The 21,622-nt window shown below is 47.2% G+C and overlaps 1 protein-coding gene and 1 long non-coding RNA gene across 2 annotated transcripts in view; one reads left to right on the top strand and one right to left on the bottom strand.

The window, feature by feature from the left end:
• The window catches only part of PROK2 (prokineticin 2), a 411,259-nt gene that overhangs the window by 262,300 nt on the left and 127,337 nt on the right, over positions 1-21,622 (bottom strand). The window lies entirely within an intron of this gene.
• Positions 260-21,622, top strand: part of LOC309607566 — a 32,803-nt gene continuing 11,440 nt past the window's right edge. Inside the window, exons 1-2 of the long non-coding RNA XR_014232451.1 lie at positions 260-17,024; positions 17,579-21,174. This is a non-coding gene — a long non-coding RNA (uncharacterized lncRNA). The remainder of the gene's footprint in view (positions 17,025-17,578; positions 21,175-21,622) is intronic.

Raw genomic sequence — 21,622 nt, 5'->3', positions numbered from 1 at the left:
GTTTGTTTTCTTTTGTTCTGCTCTGAAGGTTATCTTAGTCTGCTCAGGCTGCTGTAACAGAAGGTCATAGACTTGGTGGCTTAAACAACAGACATAGATTTCTCACAGTTCTGAAGGCTGGCAATTCTAAGATCAAGGTGCCAGGTGATTCAGTTCTGGTGACAGAACTGGATTGCAGATGGCTGCTTTCTCACTATGTCCTCACGTAGCAGAGAGAGAGACAGACGTACAGAGAGAAAGGACTCTCTAGTGTCTTTTTTTTTATAAGGACAATAATCCCATCCTGGGCATTCCACCCTCATGACGTCACCTAAACGAAATTATCTCCCAAAGGCCATCTCCAATACCATCACATTAGGGGGTAGGGCTTCAACATATGAATTCTGACAGGACAAATTCACTCCATGGTATAGATGAAGCTGTGTATTTAGTGAAAGAAGAGGACTGATGTTTTTTTAGAGCGAGGGATGATGATTCTTCCGGAGTGGACATCTGTTTTATATACCTCTCCTAAAGTTTAAACCAAGGCTTGGCACTTGGTAAGTCTCCGAAACTGTAGGCAGAGTGAATGAAAAACATATTCACAGGGGGCTTCCCTGGTGGCGCAGTGGTTAAGAATCCCCAGGTTCGAGCCCTGGTCCGGGAAGATCCCACATGCCACGGAGCAACTAAGCCCGTGCGCCACAACTACTGAGCCTGTGCTCTAGAGCCTGTGAGCCACAACTACTGAGCCCACGTGCAACAACTACTGAAGCCCGCGCGCCTAGAGCCCGTGCTGCACAACAAGAGAAGCCACCGCAATGAGAAGCCCATGCACCGCAACGAAGAGTAGCTCCCACTCACCGCAACTAGAGAAAGCCCACGCGCAGCAACGAAGACCCAACGCAGCCAAAAATAAATAAATAAAATAAATTCATTTAAAAAATTCCATTAAAAAAAAAACACATATTCATAGGAGCAGAGAAAAAGTTCCAAGAAATCGGGACTCAGGTAAAGTTTAATGAGGACTGGTGAGGCACTCTAAAATGAGGAAAACAGAAGTCTGCCTGAGCAGGGCAATATGTCACAGAAACAGGCACCATGGAGTTCAAAAGACTAGACTATTGGGTCAAACTCTCCAAGCAGCATTTTTCACTTGGAAGGGGGATAATAATAATACTCATCTCAAAGGGTTGTCATGAGGGATGAAGAAGGTAATCCATGAAGCCCCCTTACAAAGTGTACGGTGAGACAGGGTTGACAAAATCTGTATTCGTTTTCTTTGTTGCTATAATAAACTACCACAAACTTAGTGGGCTTAAAACAATACAAATTTATTATTTTATAGCTCTGGAGGTGAAAACACTAGGCTAAGGGCAGGCCTGCGTTCCTTCTGGAGGCCCTAGGGGGAAATCTGCTTCCTTGCTGTGTCCGCCTGTATTAAAGACCACCTGTATTCCTTGGCATGCAGTCCCTTCCTCCATTTTTAAACTCATCAGTACAGCCATCCTCCCTCCGTCAGATTCCGTCCTTAAATCATCTCTCTCTGATTCTGATGCTCCTGCCTCCCTCTTACAAGGACCCTTGTAATTACACTGGACTCACCAGGATCAAGTCCCCATCTCAAGATCCTTAACTTAATCACACCTGCAAAGTCCCTTTTACCATGTAAGGTAACATACTCACAGGTTCTGTGAGTGGATATCTTTATTATTCAACATACAGCAATCCACTCTCTGTCCCCAAAGATTCATGTCTATCTCACAGGTGCTGACCCCATTCCAACGTCCCCCGAACTCTCCACCCGTCACTACATCAACTCAAGTCCAAACCCTCATCAGCTCGGAAGTCTCAGATCTCATCACCCACACTATCTAAACGAGGTATGCGTGAGGCTCCTGATAGGATCCATCCAGGGCTACAACTTCTCTCTGTATACAGACCTGTGAAACTAGCAACAGATAGTTTTGTCCCTCATGGGACAGACCCCATCAGGATAATAGTTATAGACATTCTCACTCTAAAAAGGGAGAAAAATGAAAGGAAAAAAGGTCGCTGGTCCCAAACAGTTTCTAAATCCAACCAGGCAAACTCCATTAGCTACCAAGGCCTGGCCCCCAGCTCTGTTCTGGGCTCATGGCTCTGCTCTCAAAGTCATCCTTCCTTAAGGCTTCCCTGGTGGCGCAGTGGTTGAGAATCTGCCTGCCAATGCAGGGGACACGGGTTTGAGCCCTGGTCTGGGAGGATCCCACATGCCGCGGAGCAACTGGGCCCATGAGCCACAACTACTGAGCCTGCGCATCTGGAGCCTGTGCTCCGCAACAAGAGAGGCCGTGATAGTGAGAGGCCCGCGCACCGCGATGAAGAGTGGCCCCCACTTGCCGCAACTAGAGAAAGCCCTCGCAGAGAAACGAAGACTCAACACAGCCAAAAATAAATAAATAACTTAATTAATTAAAAAAAAAAAAAGAACTAAGTATCATTGAGTGAAATATTATGAATACTTTAAATAAAAAAAAAAAAAGTCATCCTTCCTTTTTCATGAGGGGTAGCACTTGTGGGCAGCTGTGTAGTTTTATCAGCCTGTCTCCTGTCTGGAGAATTTGGGGAGTCTGACAGTCTTCTTTCATTTTGTTCTCTCTGTCACTTTCAGTCCAAGCTGGCAGTGTTTCAGGTGAGATAACATTCTCAAAAGTCTTGCAGATCTCCTGTGTATGTCACAGGGATTTATTCCATTTGGCCCTCAGGCTAAATCCAGCCCATTACCTTTTTTTTGTTGTTGTTGTTATATAAAGTTTCATTGGAGCGCAGGTACCCCTGTTTGTTTATGTACCACTGATGGCTGCTTTCATGATACAGCAACAGACCGGAGGAGTTGCAACAGAGACAGTATGGCCTGCAAAGCTGAAACTATTTACTGTGGCCCTTTACAGAACAAAGTTTGCTGACCACTGGCACAGAGTAGAAAATAAGCAGAAGCTGAAAAAAAAAAAAAAAAAGAAGACAGGCTTGGGTGGGTTACAAAAGGAGTACCACATGGGGGTAGTAAATGTTTCACAGGCTTTTGTGGGAGGGGTGAGGAGGAAAGCAAGAAGAGGTGGGGAATGAAGGAAGGAGAGGTGATAGACGGAAAGTAAACTCGATCTTCTTGGCATGTTGCCTGGGAAGCCTGGGGCCAGGGCAATTAAGCAGTGAAATTACAATGAAGGGGAATAGCCCACCGACAGAAAGTAAGGCCAGAAATCCAAAGTGGGTCCAAATGAGACAGAAAACTCACGCTGAGAGTCATGCAACAAGTCCCTTAATTTGTAGGAACCACGTTGCTTCCTGGTCATCCTTCCTCTGAAAAGAATTCTGCCGGGCACACAAGTCACACAGCATTTGCTAAGTTCTATGCGCCAGTGTCAGGCTCCCAACAAGCCTTTTCCCCTTTGCTTTTTCCTCAATGGAAATGAGAACACGCTGAGGGGGAGGTTCGTGTGTGGGTTTGGAACTTGCACAACAACACAGCTTGATAAGCCTCATTTACATTGTGATCGCTCCTTCCCTCCCTGCGCCTAAATCCTGTCAGGTGATGGTGCCTGTCGCAGGTCCGTGGTTACGGGCTCTAAGTGCTCTTTGGCCTAAACAAAGCCGGACAAATAAGAAGCAAAGACCCACTCAGGGTCTTAGACATGAATAGAAACTGATGTCCCTTTCAAAAACAGCTCCCTTTGTAAATAGGAAGAAATAAAGCATTCAGAAGAGGCTTTGAAACCACAGACTGGAGGCTGGCTATTGGAGCGGAACCGGTTTGGGATTTGGGGTTTGGGGTTTGGGGTTTGGGTGGGGATGGCGTGTCAGATGTTGTAGTGATTCCCTAAACACACACAGACTGTTTCAATATCAGATGTGAATACGCTGCCCCTCGCCCCACTCCCACTGCTCCCCAGCTGTGTCTCTTCCCCAAACAGCCGAGCCAAGAACCCGGGGCAAACCGTGCTGACAGACGTTCTGGAGTTAGCAGGCGATGGATTCTATTTCAGGAAGTCAGACCAAATAGAAATCATCCCACTTAAAAAGCCCCGCTGGGCAAGAAGAACAGCAAGTGCCCACCTCACACAAAACAGACCGACCGCCAAGTTCAGCCCTTCCTACGTGCTGTTGATGGCAGAGTCACTGCCTTGAAGCCTCAAGTTGTTTCAGTGGCATAAAATTGTCTGGTAAATGGGGCTGAGAGGATTTTTTCCCCACACATCACAAGGCATTTTCATGTGCTGATTATTTACAGCAGCCCAGAGAAGTAAAGGAGTCCAAAAGTGACTGTGATTTCAAATACTATGGAACCCAGTTATCTGTGGCTCATTAATACTGAGCCTCGCGTGATCACCAGATATTTTTTGAGGACCACCCCAGCCTCACCCCCTACTCAAGCCCTCTGAACTTGCTTTGGTACAAACTTTGGGGCTCGTGGTGGTGGGTGTCTCGTCTTACTCAGGGAGGTGGGTTCTAAATTTTCACAAAGATGAAAAGGATGTACAATCAAAATGGCTCTTGGAAAATCCCTTCTGATGCCCACGAACCCAGCGAGATGTGCAGAGGAAGTCACTCTCATGTGCCCGCTGGGTGGGGTGAGCGGAGGGAGCAGCTGAACCCTTGAAGTGGTGCTTCCCTTTTCTCGATGTTTGGGCAGAGGGCGTGGAGGTGAGTTCACTTTAGTCAAATGTGTAGGTTATGTAACTTCACCCTGATCGGCTCCCCTGGGATGGTTAGCGCCTCCTACAAATGCCAGGTCCTAGTGGGCTTTGTAGAGGAAAATCCCCCGACCACCGGGAACCATCATGGTTTTCACTACCTGATAACGGAGAGACCCTGCCTTATCTCATCCACTAAAAACATGACCAGCGTCTTCTATCACTTTTCCTTCCATTTCCTCTCCTAAACAGACTGACTCAGGCTTTTGAAGAATGGTTAAGCCTTTTCTCTCTCCCTCTCTCTCTCTCTCTCTTTAGCTTTTCCAAACTGAATGTGAATGCTCGATGTTTCCTCTAAGGACGATACCCTGAAATTTCAGACATCTCCAGAGAGCTCCTCCCAGCACTGATGGAGGCATTTGAGTATGTGATTAGCAATCTCCCCAGGCACCAGTCGATTTCTAGAAGTTAGAAGGTTACAGGTGGATAAATGGACTTCACTGTTCAGATTCTTTTAGTTAAAATTGCCAGAAATCCGCTCCAAGCTTAAGTAAAGAGGGGAAATTTTTTTTGACTCATGCAAATGAAAATCTGCAGGCAGTATTGGCCTTTGGATTCTCGTGATACAAATGATAAGGATCTCTCTCTCTGCATCCCTGCCTCTCCAAAACTCAGCCTCTCCCTTCTCTTTGGGTTGGGCTCATTTCCTCCTGTGACAAGAGGGCTTCATCCATGTCTGGGGGTTGGATGAGCTGCACGCTTCACTTATATTATCACATCTTAGCATCTTCGGAGGAAAAAAAGTTCTCTCTCCTGAGAGCCAGAGATGAATCCCAGAGAAGGACTCGGATAGGCTGTGCTGAGTCACGTGACTCCTCAGCCCAATGACGGGGCCTGCAGGGATGGGACACTGTGATTGGCCAGACCTCGATCCCATGCCCACCCCTGAGGCCACAAAGGAGAACTAAGGAGGCTGTCAGCCTGACAATTACCATATGAAATTGTACGGTGACAAGGAATTTCCCAAAGAAAGATGATGGGAGAGTGCATGTACAAATATAAAGGAGGAAGGACCGCTAAGTGGAAGAAACAACTGTTCACATCGGAGTCCTAAGAAAAATGACATGGAAGACAAACTGTCTCACTCCTACCATCCTAGACTCAACCCAACAACTTAATGAACCTGCAGGTTCCGGTGATTTTACCAGCATTGTTTATGATATAGCTTTGCAACTCGTCTGGGTCATTTTAGCCACTGGCCCCAAACAGTCATCCCTGAACAGAAATCCACAACCTGGAGGAGGTGGGAAAGCTGATTCACTAATTCCAATATCCAGTCACTCTGTAAGTCAAGGTTTTGCAAGTTGTCTAATTACAGTGGTTTACCCTGAAAAGAAACACAGAAACCCAACACCATAAATTGCTTTCCATTCGTGGAGCAATTTCTTCTGGCAGTTCCACATACCATCTACGTTATCCACCGTCTACCACGGTGTGGCCTGAACATTCTCAGAGTGAGCAGTCTGCTGCCCATCCCAGCACTGAGTCATCAGCCAAAGGTCACGCTAGTCCTTCTTCTCTCTTCTCCTCCCTCCCCGGAAGTGTAACCCCTGGGCCAGCAACATCTGCATCACCTGGGAATATATTTGGAATGCAAATTCTTGGACTCCATCCCAGACCTACTGAAGCCAAAAGAGAACGGGGGCGGTGGGGTGGGGCAGCAGCAACCTGTGTTTTAACACGCTCTCCAGGTGATTCTGAGGCTCAAGGTTGCTGAACCCGGATGTATGTAATACTGTATTGTCATGCTTATCTCAGAATGCTCCACATGTGTGCTTCTTCTTTTTGCTTTCTGCTCACAAGCTCTCCATTGTCTACATAATAAATTATACACTCACCTTAGTCATTCAAGGACCTGAGGGATCTCATCTCCCAAACTTACTGCCTATGTATTTATTGTTATAAATCTCATTTATTACTTACTTACTTATCGTGGACCCAGGACTACGCAAGTTTCCCAACATACGTTGCGTATTAGTCTACTCAGGCTGCCATAACAAATACCATAGACTAGGTGGCTTACCCAAATGAAACTTATTTCTCAGGGTTCTGGAGGTTGGAAATCCCAGATCAAGGTGGGGACTACTTCAGTTTTGGGTGAGACTTCTCTTCCTGGCTTACAGACCACCACCTTCTCCCTGTGTCCTCACATGGTGGAGAGAGAAATCTCTGTCTCTTCGTCTTCTTACAAAACCACCAATCCCATCTTGGGGGCCCTACCTTGACGACCTCATTGAACCTGAATTATCTCCCAAAGGTGCCACCTCCAAATACCATCACAGTGGGGGTCGGGGGGTAGGGTTTCGATACATGAACTTGGCGGGGACACAATTCAGTCCATAGCACGTTGGATACTGGGATAAGGATTACTGAGCCCACTGACTGTTGAGGAAGCTGAGGCTTATGGAAGCGAGGAAATCAGTCCAGGAGCACAGTTAGTAGGAAGTGGTGCCCAAGTCCAGTCCTGCTGTGATGCTGTGTCCCCCACAGCCCTGCCTCCTGGGGACTGTCCTCTCCTTTATCCACAGCCGCCAGTTTTCCAGACGCATCTCATGCCCTCCCTCCTTGACACCTGGCTCACACCACTCCCCACCTGGATCACCTCCTCAGTTCCGCTTGTTTGTTTAAATGCACTGAGTCCCAGAAAACTAATCCATCTTCCCCTCCTTCCCTAACCACAATGGGTTTCTTTTTCTTGGGCAGTGATTGTCTCCATTCCTTTCCTCTTCTATTATTCTCAGACTCCTTTGTTCCGCTCGTTTCTCTTCCCTTACACTGGTCGGTGCACAAACCCCCAATGTTCCTCACTTGCTTTGCTTCCCAAAGCTCAAGGATGATTCCCACAGATCATTATTAATCACAAAGATTATTAGTGTTTCTGAACGTTCTGGAAATGTCTGCTGCATCCTAACTATTACAGGCTTCCCCAGAAATCCAGCATCCTGTCTGGAAAGCAATGATGACCCAAAGTAAGTAAACTGAAACTCAAGGGCAGAAGTTTATTTAGCCAATAGTTTTTAAATCTTTTTTTTTTCTTCCCCTGGAGTTTTAGGGATAGCACAATTGAAACAAGCACTGATAGGAAAGGGTAAATTAAAAGGAGTAATGACCGACACCCTGACACTACCAGTAGTTCTAATGTGTGATAACAGAGTAATATACGAAGCAGGGGTTCTCAAACTTCAGCACGCATCACAACCACCTGGAGGGCTTGTTAACAACACAGGTTGCTGTGGCCCCTAGTCCTCCTTTCCGATCCAGGAAGACCAGGATGGGGCCTGAGAATTTGCATTCCTAATAAGTTTCCAGGTGATGTTGAAGCCGCTGGTCCAGGGACTACACTTTGAGAACCACTGATCTAACAGTCTTCCTTACTGTTGGAGATTTAGAGGTGGATGAGCACACATCATTCAGATGCTTTGGGTACTAGTAACAGAAAACCCGCCTAAAGGTAGTTTAGGCAATAAGGCATTACAAGAAGTCTAGAGGTAGGAGTTTCCATGGGTAGATCATCAATTGATTGACTCGATCAAGAATCAGGCTCTTGCCATCTTTCTGCCTCACCATCCTCACCATGTTGACTTTGTTGCTTCTTCATTGTTCTAAAATGGCGGCCACAGGGCCTGGTGTCAAGTGTGAACCCAATAACGTCTGCCTGAAGAAGAGGAGGGGGGAATTTCTTCTATGTGCCTCTTTTTATTCGGGAGGAACATTTCTCCCAGAGGCCCCCCGCTGATACCCTGTTAAATCCCATTGGCCGTAACAGTCACATGCTTAGAGTTGCTGGCAAGGGTAGTGGAATGACCATGATTATTCAAGACCAAGCAAAGTTCCCCTCCTATCGTGGGGAGTGCACTCTTGAATTTAGCCAGGGCTGTGCCGGCTATGAGGAAAGTGGAGAAAGGTCCTTAGGGGAGGTAACCAACAGTGTCAGCCATAATCACGCACTCCTTCTCTCTGGGTGCCATCAGTGGAGAAAACTGACACAAGCAGGCGGGTGGGAGCCAAAGCATCGGTCAGGGAGCCCTGGAACTCTGCACTGGAGGATGTCTGTAGTGGATCTCTGTACTTTTTCTCCCCAGTGTCTGATTCCCTTCTTCCCCTAACAGCACCCCATTTTCCCTCTGGGAAGCCACTTCACCTCCATTTGGGGCAGTCTTGGTGAGTCAGTTAAGCAAGGTGTGTTGACCTCACCTGGCCTTCTCCATCATCCAAGCTTGACCAACCCGAATCTCCCTCCTAGGGATTTTCACCTTGAGTAAAGTGATACAAGAGCAGAAAACATTTGGGGTGGGGAGGTGTCCTCCCCTCTCTGGAAATAGGGAATAGGTATCCCCTCTCCCCTTACACTCCTCCTCCTACTCTCTCATCTTTTAGTGACATATGCCAGTGTTCTGTTGGATACTCTACATGCACAATCTCAACTAATCCTGGTGACAATCCCATGGGGTGAGTAGCATTACTCCCATTCTACAGACGGAAAAACTGAAAGTCTGAGAGGTTCAGAGCTAGTAATTGGTAGAGTTTACACCTCTCAGATTACGAAGCCCTGTCCTTCTTGCTAGCCCACCTTTTCAAGAGAAACAGGACTCCCCCTGGACAGCACAACGAAACGACTGAAGGTCTTTTACCTTCTTCTTCTCTCTCCATATACCTAGCAGTCTCAGTGTCCACACTGCTGTCTAATCTAGGCATGTGGGCAGTATTTCACAATCCTCCCAAATGGGCATCAGTTACTTCTGCCTTTTGGTGGTCTTTTCCCCTTCTTCTGATATCAACTCAGCTTTTCTGTGGTTCAGGAGTTAACTCAGGGCCACCTCCCCCCTCTTCCTCAAGGGATGCTGTGATATTGTGAGTTATAAAAAGAAATATATATTTGGTCCTCATCCCATTTCTGGCACAGAGCTCTAGCTAAAACCATTGGAATTTCCTAAGCGAGGAAAGGTATAAAGGTGTCTTTTGTTATGTTAATGATGTGACTTTTGGAGAGCACCTAAGGATGGTGGCTGGTTGCCAGGAGAAGCAACCATGTGATCAGAAGGCTGGAATTTTCAATACCCTCCCCTAATCCCACCTCCAGGGAAGGGAGAGGGGTTAGAGATGGAGTTCAATTGCCAGTGGCCCATGATTTAATCAATCATGTCTATGTAATGAAGTCTCCATAAAAACCCAAAAGGATAGGGTTTAAAGAACTTATGGGTCTGTTGGACACGTGGAGATTTGCAGAGAGCGGCACGCTTGGAGAGAGCATGGACTCTCCGTGCCCTTTCTCCATATTTTGCACTGTGCATCTCTTCCATCTGGCTGTTCCTGAGTTACATCCTTTTATAATAAACTGGTAATCTAGTAAGCAAACAGTTTCTCTGAGTTCTGTAAGCCACACCAGCAAATTAATCAAACTGGAGGAGGGGGTCATTGGGATCTCCAATCTGTAGCAGGTCGGGCAGAAGCACAGGTGACAACCTGAACCTGTAGGGGCAATCTTGTAAGAATGAGCCCTTAACCTGTGGAATCTGATGCTATCTCCAGGTAGACAGCATTAGAATTGAGTTGAATTGTAGGACATTCAGCTGGCGTTGGACAAATGCTTGGCAGTGTGGGAAAAAAAGCCCACACATTGGAACTGGTCCCAGAACCATAGATGCACATATGTCCAAGGATGCACCAATGTGGGTAGTTTCTAGGGCTTTTCTGCTAGAACTAAAAAGATTGAAGCACCTTTCCTGGTGGGGTGGGTAGTAGGCGGCAGACAGCTTAGCTGATAGTAGGATGTGAATGGCACTCACAGAGATGCTAATAGAAATCTGCTTAGAGACAATCTATTGAATACATATAATATGGAGGGGAAAGCCCAGGTGATAGTATTTGAACCTCTGGATCTAGCCATACATAAGCCTACACTCCTGGGCTTCGTTTTTTGCTTAAGTCAGCTTAAGTTGTGTTCCAGTGCTTGCGGCCAAAAAAACTTTTAGCCAGTGTTTCTAAACCCTTTTTTTTTTATCATCATCCCCCTAAGCAGACTTTCTAGATAATTTTTTTCTATTGCCTGTTTCCCTCACCATGAAATTTTAGTACACAGATATACTGCTTATGTACTATATGTATATCTGTGCTTTATACATAAAAAAAGATTGTTTTCACCCATTCCAAGAGCAAATCGTTGCCTGCTTGAGGGTGATATCATCTCTGCTAAGACTGCATGGTCCTGACAAACTAAGATGGCCCTCAGAGATCCTCACCTCCTGGTATTTGTGCCTTCCCACATTTGATTAGGACTGGCCTGTGTGGACAACAGAAGATGGTGGAAGTGATGGTGTGTGATTTTCAATCTGTAATCATTTAATTTGTTAATTTGCTTTTTTTTTTTTTCTTTCTATCAGCTTCTCTAGACTCTAACATGAAAACAGAGACGACACAGAAGCATCTCCAGAGGCAGACACTTGGTAGGATTCTCAATAAAGAGTTATGAATAAATGAATACATGAACTATCGCTTTGAGTCTTCATTTCACTAGTAGCTGTGTGACCTTGGCAAGATCACTCAACTACTCTGGGCTGTATTCCCTTTAAAGGGGATGGTGAAACTTGCTCTGACTTCTTCCTCAGGTAATCATGAGGACCAATTTCATAAAACAAGCACGAAACACCTCAAAATGCAAAGTATTACTATGTGACAATATCAACTGAGACAGCGAAAATTGTGTAAAGATTTAAACAGTGCGCCGTGGCACAGGGTGCTATGTAGTCGGATACATTTTGTTGGTGCATTCTCTCCTTCTGCTTTTTCGCCCTTTTCACCCACTTCTTCCCCACGGTAATTCGGGAGGAGAGCACCCAAAGGAACGTGTGAGCAAACAAACGGTCGGCTTACTGGGCGACCTGGCCCCTAACCTCCTGTCAGCTGGCAGAGCATCCGTCTAAACGGAGAGCAACTTTCTCCCAGGAAAATTCGCATCACTCTCCACTGCTGGAGCGCTCCGTTATCATCATACTGTTCAGCTCTCGCTGCACTACGCATCCTGCTGTCAGCGACCCAACAGTCTACATGGAGAAACATCACTGGCCTTTCCCCCAAAAAGGAAGGATTTCGCTAAAGGGACTGAATTTCCTCCTGCAAAGAAAACACCCCTCAAAGAAAAACAAACTAAGCCCCCAGCCACGTCACACTGTAACCTGGCTATTAGTTAGCTGACAGAATGCCTGCTTTTCATATTTGTACCTGGAGTCAGAAATCAGTCACATCTGGTTGCCGAGTACTTTTCCACACCGTGACAATCAGGGCGTGTGTTCCTGCTGCCTTGACGGCGACAGGCACGGGAGGGTGGGGATCAGGGCTAGCCGTCCCGCATTCTGTTCTACACTTCACATCGATCTTGCTTCTCACATTTCTCCTCTCTCCCCCTTTCATCTGTTCCCCATCCCCACAAACTGCACTTACCCAGGGCTTGGGAAGATGAGGCTATGTTCTTGATTTACTTAAAATGAACAGAAACTAAATCACCTAGATTTACTGGTTTCCCCCACTATCTGAACGTAGAGCAAACCTTTCGTAAGCCGAAATGGTTGTAAAGAAGCAATTACCTCAGGACACATCTTGCTAAAGGATGCACAAAATAAGTCAAGATAAAGCACAGATGCTCACGGATGTAGTTCAAAGCTACGGCGGCTTGATGCTGAGATGATGTTGAATGTGGTTCCTGGAAGGAACTGGGCGGTATCCATCACGCTGCCTCTATGACAGCTCGATGCCAAACCAAGGCTGAATGCTATTTTGACTGTTAGTCTTTTTTGGTTAAAGCAGAAGTCCTCTTCGGATTTCTTTCAGTTACCAAAAACAGGTACTAATGTAGGTCTTTTGTAAAAGTAGGATAAAACGAACTTTTGAAAAGTGCGGGATACCTGTGTCCCCTCTTATGCAGAGTTGAATATATCTCAATTTTGTCCCTTCCAAGGAGGTAGCATTGTCTATCTGTATGCCTATGGCATCCAAAGGAAAAAGACTGTGGCTGATTACCACCTCTTTCCAGAATGTTCTAGAGCACTGCAGTCCAACAGAACTTTCTGCAATGATCCAAAAGATCTTTCTCTGTGCTGTTCAATATGGTGGCCACTAGCTACACACGGCAAATGAGCACTTGAAATGTGGCCGGTGTGTCTGAGGAGCTGAATTTTTAACTTCATTTTAATCGAAATAGCCACACGTGGTTAGTGGCCAAAGTATCAGACAGTGTGATTCTAGAACCATGCCTTTCAAACCTTAAGGCAGACAGGAATCAACCTTATTAAAATGCAGATTCTGACTCAGTAGGTCTGGGGCGGGGCCTGAGAGTCTGCGTTTCTAACAGCCTCCCAGGGACGCTGATGGTGCTGGCCCCTGGTCCACTCTGTAACGAGGGGCTGTGATTCTCAAACCTGACAGCTTCTTGGGCTCCTCTGGAGAGCTTTAAAAATTACTGATGCCTGGGTCTGACCTCTAGAGATTCTGACATAATTGGTCAGGGTGTGGCCTGGTCATGGAGACGTTTAAAAGCCTCCCCTGGGGATTCTAGTGGACAGCCAAGGTTGGAGGCGCCACACTGCACTGCAAATGACCTACTTAATGCTTTTTAAAATAACCATCATCCCAGAGAACAGAGCGCTAGCTTCAGAATAATCTCTGAAGGTATCTTCTTGGTACAGGGCCAAACCTTTAGGGAGTTTGGACTGATTTTGCCCATCCAGACTAGAAATGGTGGAAACGCGTTTTTGACAGTCAATCCAACCAGAGTAGGTGCGGCTGCAGAGAGCCAAGTGGGGTGGGGAGCGCAGAGCTGGGAGATCTGTGAGAATCCCCGTAGGAGATAACCAGCCTGTATCTGCCTGCTCCTGCCTGGCCCCCAGTGGGGAGTCTATGCCACTCCAAGTCCCCACAGGTGCTGGCCGATCCTTCCTTTCCTACTAAAGACTGAAAGACAGGGGTTAAGGCCACAGGCTCTGCAGTCAGAGTACTGCAGTTTAATTCTAATTCTGACGTTCATTAAGTCTGTGATTTGAACAAGTTCTCTCAACTACCTGGGCCTCGATTTCCTCATCTATGAAATGGGAATAAGTATAGTATCTTCCTCCCAGAGTTGTACAAAGCTTGCTATGGTTCCCAGCACTTCTGAGCTGCTCTAAGTTTCAGTTGTTATTATTACTTCATAACATCTCTCTCCCATCCCCTGTCCTGTGCTTGAATTTCACTGAACACCTTCTAGCTCTTAAAGCCCATCATGCTCTCATTCACCACAGGGCTTTTGCACATGCCAGTGTTTCCTGCATGGAATTATTTGCTTCTCCTTCAGGCCTAGTTAATGCCTTCTCATCTTTCTTAGATCAGCCTGACTCTCACTTCCCCTGAGAAGCCTTGTGTCTAGTCTTTCTCAGCTCCATGCTTATTAGTACCTGGTTTGGTTCATTCATTTAATAAACATTGTTTGAGCACCTACTATGTACCATGTACTGTTCTCAGCTCTGAAAATACTGCAGAGAACAAAAAAGACTTTAAAAAAAAAAGAAGAAGGGGCTTCCCTGGTGGCACAGTGGTTGAGAATCTGCCTGCCAATGCAGGGGACACGGGTTCGAGCCCTGGTTTGGGAAGATCCCACATGCCACGGAGCAACTAAGCCCGTGAGCCACAATTACTGAGCCTGTGCGTCTGGAGCCTGTGCTCTGCAAGAAGAGAGGCCACGACAGTGAGAGGCCCACGCACCGCAATGAAGAGTGGCCCCCGCTTGCCGCAACTAGAGAAAGCCCTCGCACAGAAACGAAGACCCAACACTGCCATAAATAAATAAATAAATAAATAAAAATTAAAAAAAAAAAAAAGCAGAAGAAAATTCTTATTCTCATAAACCTTACGTTCTGGGATAGATGGGCCCCACAAAAAGGAAACAAAAGAAAAGAGAGAGAAGGGATATGGGTGGCCATAGACGTCCTCCATGAAGAGTGATGATTGCAAAAAAAATAAATAAATGGAGGCGGTATGGAGCAAGCCATGTAAACATTTGAGGGAAAAGCATTCCAGGCAGAGGGAACAGCAAGTGCCAAGGAAAAATTGCAATGTCACATTTCTGTGAATCACCAATTAATCTCTAATGCTCAACATAGATTATAAACCCCATGGCGTGGGGTGGGAATCACACCTTTTTGTTCTCAGCACCCAGCTACTTGGCACGCAGTGGGCACTCACTTAATATGTGTTGACTGAATGCACTCGAGGGGTTTTCCAGAGGTTCTGGAGAATGTGTATGTTGGGGGCTGGGGGTGGAAAAGTAGCTGTGTGTTCCCTGAAAAATCTGCTGCCAGCCTCACTAGCTCTCACCTGTTGAAAATAACTGTCGGGAGAAAAATCTCTTGAAATGGAGCATTATTCCTTCCTTTTTCACATTTCCTTTAAATGATCTTCCTTCTGCCCAGCCAGAGGGATCCATCACCCTGGAGAGGACTAGGGGCAGGAATGCAGAGAGGGAAAAAGAGCTGATGTTCTGATTTTAATTCCCGAAATAGGCACTTGAAGCCCATTTCCAAGAATTCAATAGTCATGAAAGGCAACGCTTCTGACGTACAAAACCGGTGTTTGTGAAAGGAAAACATTTAATAGGTTTATAGAAAGGTTTTTTTTTTTCTTCCTCCAAATCAAAAGGCAAAGCTGTGAAGGAGGAGTACATAAATTTATCTACAAGAAATAGATTCAAAAGCAAGCTGTAGGGGGACCGAGAGTGGCTGGGAGGGAGGAGGGATGGAAGAGCTGGAGAAGGTGTGGTCAATGGGGAAGGTAAGGCTTTCAGCATCAGGGGTGGCCTGGCCCATTGTGTCCATCAGAATCCCCGCAGAGCGCTCAATCAAAGGCCCTTTGGCCAGGAGACAATTATCAGAGGTGTGAATGGGGTGAAAAGAGCCAGTAAGGAAAGTAGAGACACCCAGAGAATAGCAACGCCAGAATCCTCGGGCTGAAGGGGCAGGGGGCAGTGTTTCTGATCCCAGGGAGAGATGGTACCCAAGAAGAGCTGCCTGAAGCCAGAGCTACTGCCTGAGCCCCGCTGCGGAGGCAGGAAGGAGCAGGGCAGAAACTACCCCACCTTCCTCTCCTCCCACCCTCCCAGCTCCTGCTGGTACCTCTGCTTGGCCCAAGCACCTGCTGTCTACAGGTGCTTTGGGGTGCCCCGCACCACGTCCCTGGGCTCTCTGCCGAGTTCAGCCACGGTGAAGCCCCTCATAAGCTCAGAGTCCTGCTGATGGCATCCCTCCTTCGGCGCACCCACTTTCTGTTCAGGGCATCTCCGAAGGTGGGGAACCCTCTCAGCCAGTGTATAAGTGAAGCCCAGGAATGGGGGCAGTTTGAGCCCTCACAGGCAGTTCTGGGAGCTGATGGACAGAGGCCACCCAATGGACCATTCCCAGGGGGCATCTTTGACCCTTCTCAGAGGTCCCAGCAGGGTCTCTGGCTTTGACAACACACTCTTATATTGACTTTCCCTCCTTCCCGGCCCCCTTACTCCAGAGCTCTGCCACTGGCTGGGTTCTCTGGAAGTGGACCCTGAGACGGAATCTGCGGTGTTGGGTTTTATTAGGGAATCAACACCTATGAAAGGAAGGGGGCGGAAGCAGGCTTGGACAGAAGGATAAGCTAAGATGTGATACAGGATTGGCAAAGCCTTGCGCTGCCTGGGAGGAGCCTGGAACAAGTCCTGGGTGTCCCCTGTGGAGCTGAATGGTCCACCTTGCTCAGGCTCCAGATGTGGGTACACAGGAGGATGCCAGTAGCCCCGGGAAGGGCAGGCATGAGCTCAGATGACACGGTGGAGCTCTCTCTGCAGCTGGGGCAGACCCTGAAGGTGCTGACAGCAGGGCAATCAGTCCTTCCTTGAAGGGGGATCTGAAGGGGCATCTCCATGTCCACCACAACCTCCGAGAAACCAGCAGCGCTCAAGTCCTGACCTGAGGCTCTGCTTCTGGGGAAGCCCAAACAAAGATAGTGCGTGAGGCACTGCCGGGGTCCGGGTCCCAGGGCACTGAGTCAGGGGTGCAGCGGGGAGGAGAGGAGAGAAGGGCAGAGACTAGCATGTCCCTCCCACAGGCGTGGCTCACAGCCAGTCTGGGAAGCCGTGGACAAGCCCAGTGAGCCTCAGGCTGCCCTCCTCTTGGACTGAGTTCTTCCACTCAAACACTGCCGTCCTGTGTCAAGACAAACCTGTGTGGACACTCAGAGGACCCTGGGAGGGGCAGTCTTCCTGCCCTTCCTCAAGAGGAGCAAAACAGAACCCTCAGAGATCACCTTTTAACTGCCACCTGAGTAAGTGAAATCTACTTTCCTTTGGGGATGGTTCAATTTAAATCTTTTACAATATTACATAAAGAAAGCATCGTTTAGTGAGAGCTTCCTATGACTTCTGGCACCACCCTTGGCATTTATGATGATTATTTCATTTAACAGAGGAGGAAAATGTGACTCAGAGAGGTTAAGTAACCTACCCAAAGTCACACAGCCAAAAAATGACAGAGCCAAGATCAAGAGACATACTGACTGAAGCAAATTCCATGTGTTTGACATTGTAAGGCACAGTCCCAGTGAGTTCTCTGTACACACATTCCCCCCTTCACATGCCCTGGGGCAGAGCAGTAGGCTGGGCTGGTGGGTTTTCCCGTTCATCTGGGATGCCCAAATCAAGCCGGACTTCCAGCAGCTTCTCACGCACTACCTGCCCATCTTCAATCACACTGTTAACAACCCTTGCCTTGTTCATCACTGCTTTTCCTTCTCTTGCCTCCTCTAATTTCTCTCCGTATCCTTTATGATGAGCCACTGTATAGAGGGTGATTTACAGCCTCTGCTCTCATCTGCCTAAGGTTTCAAAAAAGTACAGAAGAATTAAATCGGATGGAGCACTTCAGGAACCTGTCTCCAGCTTCAGCCCCTCTCTTTACCCAGCAATGCATCACGCTGCGTTCTAATGGCTTTGCAACGGGCACCTTAATCTGCCATCAAACTGACTCTGGAAGCGCCCCTCGCCAGTCACCTTGGCTACTGGTCTGCTTGCTGACCCATGGCACCAGTGTAGTGCCCATCCTGAGCTTGGTGAGGGTCCTAGGAGGGAGGGTTTCCCGTCTTGTGGGGTCACAAACTCAAATGCTGATGAGGACCTAAAAGGTAATACAGGTGAGTGAAGCTGGTGGGTGGGGACTCTGGTGACCTGTATAAAAGAGCAGCCTCAGCTCAGCTCCCCCTGATTGTTTACTTGCAGGGATTTGGGCCCAGATCTTTCCATGTCTCAACACAAGCCAGGAATGCAGAATTTTATGTATCATCTCCCCCTTTTAAAAATGTCAGCATCTATTTTAAAACATTTTTTAAACACCAGGCAGGCCAAATAAAACATGTCAGCTGGCAGCTTTGGTCCCCACTGTGAACTCCGTCTCAGAGAGACCCAGAGACTCCCGCTGTGTCCTTCCTGGCCCCAGAGATTCCCTACAGCTCTGCTCAGCATGGATAAGAAAATAAGAAATCGGTCACTCCACTATTCAATTAGCAGCCGCTGCACATTCCTTTCCTCTCCCTGCTGGAGGAAAAGAAAACAAACAGGAAAATCCAGGCTTGTTTTGATTTGGATCAAACTGGGGATGTTACCACCTATTTGAGGCGCTCTGGGGCTTGCCTTCTGGAGACCAGCGCAGGCCCCTGCCTCAGCCCGAGCTCCTCTTACATCTGGGTCCTGAGCGCCAAACCACAGCTGCCACAAGCCAGGGATACTTCCCCAGTAGGCCCTGCAGGGAAAGGGGCCCTGCGCAGGGGTTGGAAACCAGTGAGACTGAGCCTGGGGGCGTGGCCGGGCTCAGGGGTGCGTTGTCATGGTGACCTGCAACTTCCAGAACCACTGCTCCAGTTGGAGACCACTTCTATGGGGCTGGGCGGTGGGTGGGGTGGGGGAGAGGTTCTTTCTCCTGTTGAGTCTTGTCAACATCACGGCTACCTATTCCCCTAAAGTCCTGCAAAGGTGCCATTCTTGAGAGGCAGCACAGAATGGGAACGCTGGAGGCAAACTTCCTGCGTTTCGACTTCAGCCATCCACGCAGTACCTGAGTGAGCTTGGGCAGGATGCTTAACATCTCTGCACCTCAGTTTTCTTATCTGTAAAATGGAGATAATAGTCAAACTGACCTTGAAGTTGAGGATTCAATGAACTTACGTAGTGCATCTCTAGTAGCTCCTGGCACATAGTAAGTACTATGTATAAAGTATAATAATCTATTATATAACACATTATATATTGTTATTACACTTTTTGGAGAATCTGCTATCCCCTTTGCTCTAGAAATGGAGAGTCATTAATCTATTGGGTCTCCCATAAGATAGGGATAAGCTCGCTGCAGAATGCCAGACCTTCCACCTTTGGTATCACTCCCTCCCTTCCATCTCCTCTGTTGAAATTCTACCCAATGTTTAAAACCCACCCCTGATACCCCTTCCTCCTCCACGCCAGAGACAATTACCTTTACCCTACACTCAACTCACTTCCTACTTTACTGGCACGTACAGGCAGACCTCAGAGATACTGCAGGTTTAGTTCCAGACCACCGAGATTAAGCAAATATTGCAGTAAGTCACACGAATTTTTGGTTTCCCAGTACGTATAAAAGCTATGTTTACACTATCCTGTAGTCTATTAAGTGTACAATTAACATCTAAAAAAATGCACATACCTTAATTAAAAAATACTACATTGCAAAAAAAAAAGCTCACTATCCTCTGACAACCCAGGGTTGCCACAAACCTTCAATTTGTTAAAAAACAAAAAAACAAAAAAAACAAAAAACCGCAGTATCTGCGAAGCACAATAAAGCAAAGCGCAAGAAAACAAGGTCTGCCTGTAGAGAAGCGTGCTTATCACAGTTTTCCTTGGACCACAGCTGCGTGTGACTATGTCTTATCTCCCTGGAGACAGTGACCTCATCTTCTTCTTTATATCTACCATAGCACCAAGTCTTCAATATAATAGGTGTTAAGTCAATATTTGCTAAAGATATGTTAACTTAGTAAAGGCATTAGATTCCCTGAAATAACCAGGGAGATTCAGCCAGAGGAAGTCTAAGGTTTGAGAGCAAAGAGATCTCAGATTAGACGAAGACTCAGCCAAAGAAATTTTAGGAGCTATCAACTGGTTTTTTTTTTTTTAAGTAGCATTTACTGAACGCCTGCTGTATGCCAGATGCTGTTCTTAACGATTTACACAGACTATTTCTGGAACCTTCCCAACTCTCTTGTGAGATGTGTTCTACTTTTATCATCTCACTCTTCCCGGTGAAGGATGCTGAGGTTCCAGTGACAGGAGTGATGTGCCCAGGCACCTACGGCTGCCCCACAGCAGAGCAGGGATGTGAACCAGGGAGCTTCGCTCCTATGGAAGCAGACCCTGAGTCAAATATCTGCGTGCAACTAGTCCGTTCGGGAGGTGGTCCCAGAGAGCTCTGGAAGGGAATGGGGAAGAGAAACAGAAAAAAGGGAGACCAATAGAGTAAGGAGGCTATCTCTGTGCGTAACTGAGCCTTTGGTGGAGGCTGCTCTTGGGGCGTCCCACCACCCCTGCACGTCCGGCCTGGCCTGTGTGTGGGCTCAGTGTACTCTTGTGGCCAGAGGAAGCCCCAGAGAGGTGTGTGCGTCCAGCAGTGGTGAGTGTCACGGAGATGTGTGGGAGCCAACACCCTTGACACCAGGATGGGCTGATTCCAGAGTGGTTCCTCTTCCCAGCAGGCTCAGGTCAGCTCTGCCTACACTGCCTGATGCTCTTGTCGGGGCAGGAGACCCCTCCTTGAGGGGCATTTCAACCCATTTTGAGTGATGAGTTCCGCCATCTTGGTGTCCTACTTTAGACTTCTTGAAACATACACACACACACATCACAAAAATAAATCTGTAGAAGGAAAGATTTCCACTTGGGGAGAGGAAAGCAAAGCTTGAAGGGGTTTGAGAACCTAGCTGAGCATCGCGTGGATAGCTCATGACAGAGCAGTGGCCAGATGTTAGCCCTTCACACCCACAGAATAAGAAATGAGTTTTGTTTTATTTTTATTTGTGTGTTTATTGGGGTGAAAACAGTTGGCCTGTTGACCTGCCTGATGAATAGTAGAAATGAGCTCTCATTGGTGAAGTTAAGTGAAAGTTTGGTGAAATTCAAGACTCAGGGACTGGCTGAGATCTTTTAGAGATGCGCCACATAGATGTAAAAGTATAGACACTTTCCTAATTGTGTGGTGGTTCTCACGGTACCGTGGGCACAGAGAAGCACTGGGCCCATTTCACGTCTTCTCCTGCCTTTCCGGGAAGCCGTCTGGCAGGTCACATGGGCCAGAAGTGAAGAACGCAGGTTTGGGAAACATACAGGCCTGGGTCCAAATCCTGATTTGGCTGGCTGTGAGGACCTCAAAGAGAATTATTAAATCTCTCTGAGGTGGGTTTTTTCACTAATAAAAAGGATATAAACGGTAGTATCTACCCCTTAGGGGTGCTGTGGACGTTAAATAAGTACATTTGTGCAGCGGCTGGCATGGTGCCTGGCTGCAAATGGATGGGAGACAATGTGGTTGAGGGACCGCTCCCAGGTTCTCGCACAGGATATACATACGGAGCTGCCACTGAAGAAGTGTGAGATGCTGACGGTCAGCCCTGCCCTGCACAAGTTTGTTTACAAGTTCTAAAGGCGCTCTTGATCACACCTAAGAAGGTTTATCAACTTCTAAATTATTAACAAGTGAGCAGCAAAACAATTCATGGGACCGATTTTGCTGCCACCACTCCTTGGCATGAAAGGGATCATTCATGGGAGCATGTAGTGATTTCTGCCTAGTGATTTTTCTCAGGGTAAAGTCGACAGACCTCCCCATACCTTATTCATGCAA

Source organism: Balaenoptera borealis (assembly GCF_965194805.1).
Source record: "Balaenoptera borealis genome assembly, chromosome: 12".
NCBI classification, from domain to species: Eukaryota; Metazoa; Chordata; class Mammalia; order Artiodactyla; family Balaenopteridae; genus Balaenoptera; species Balaenoptera borealis.
Note: the sequence above shows the minus strand (reverse complement) of the source record. Positions and strands in the feature narration are given on the sequence as shown.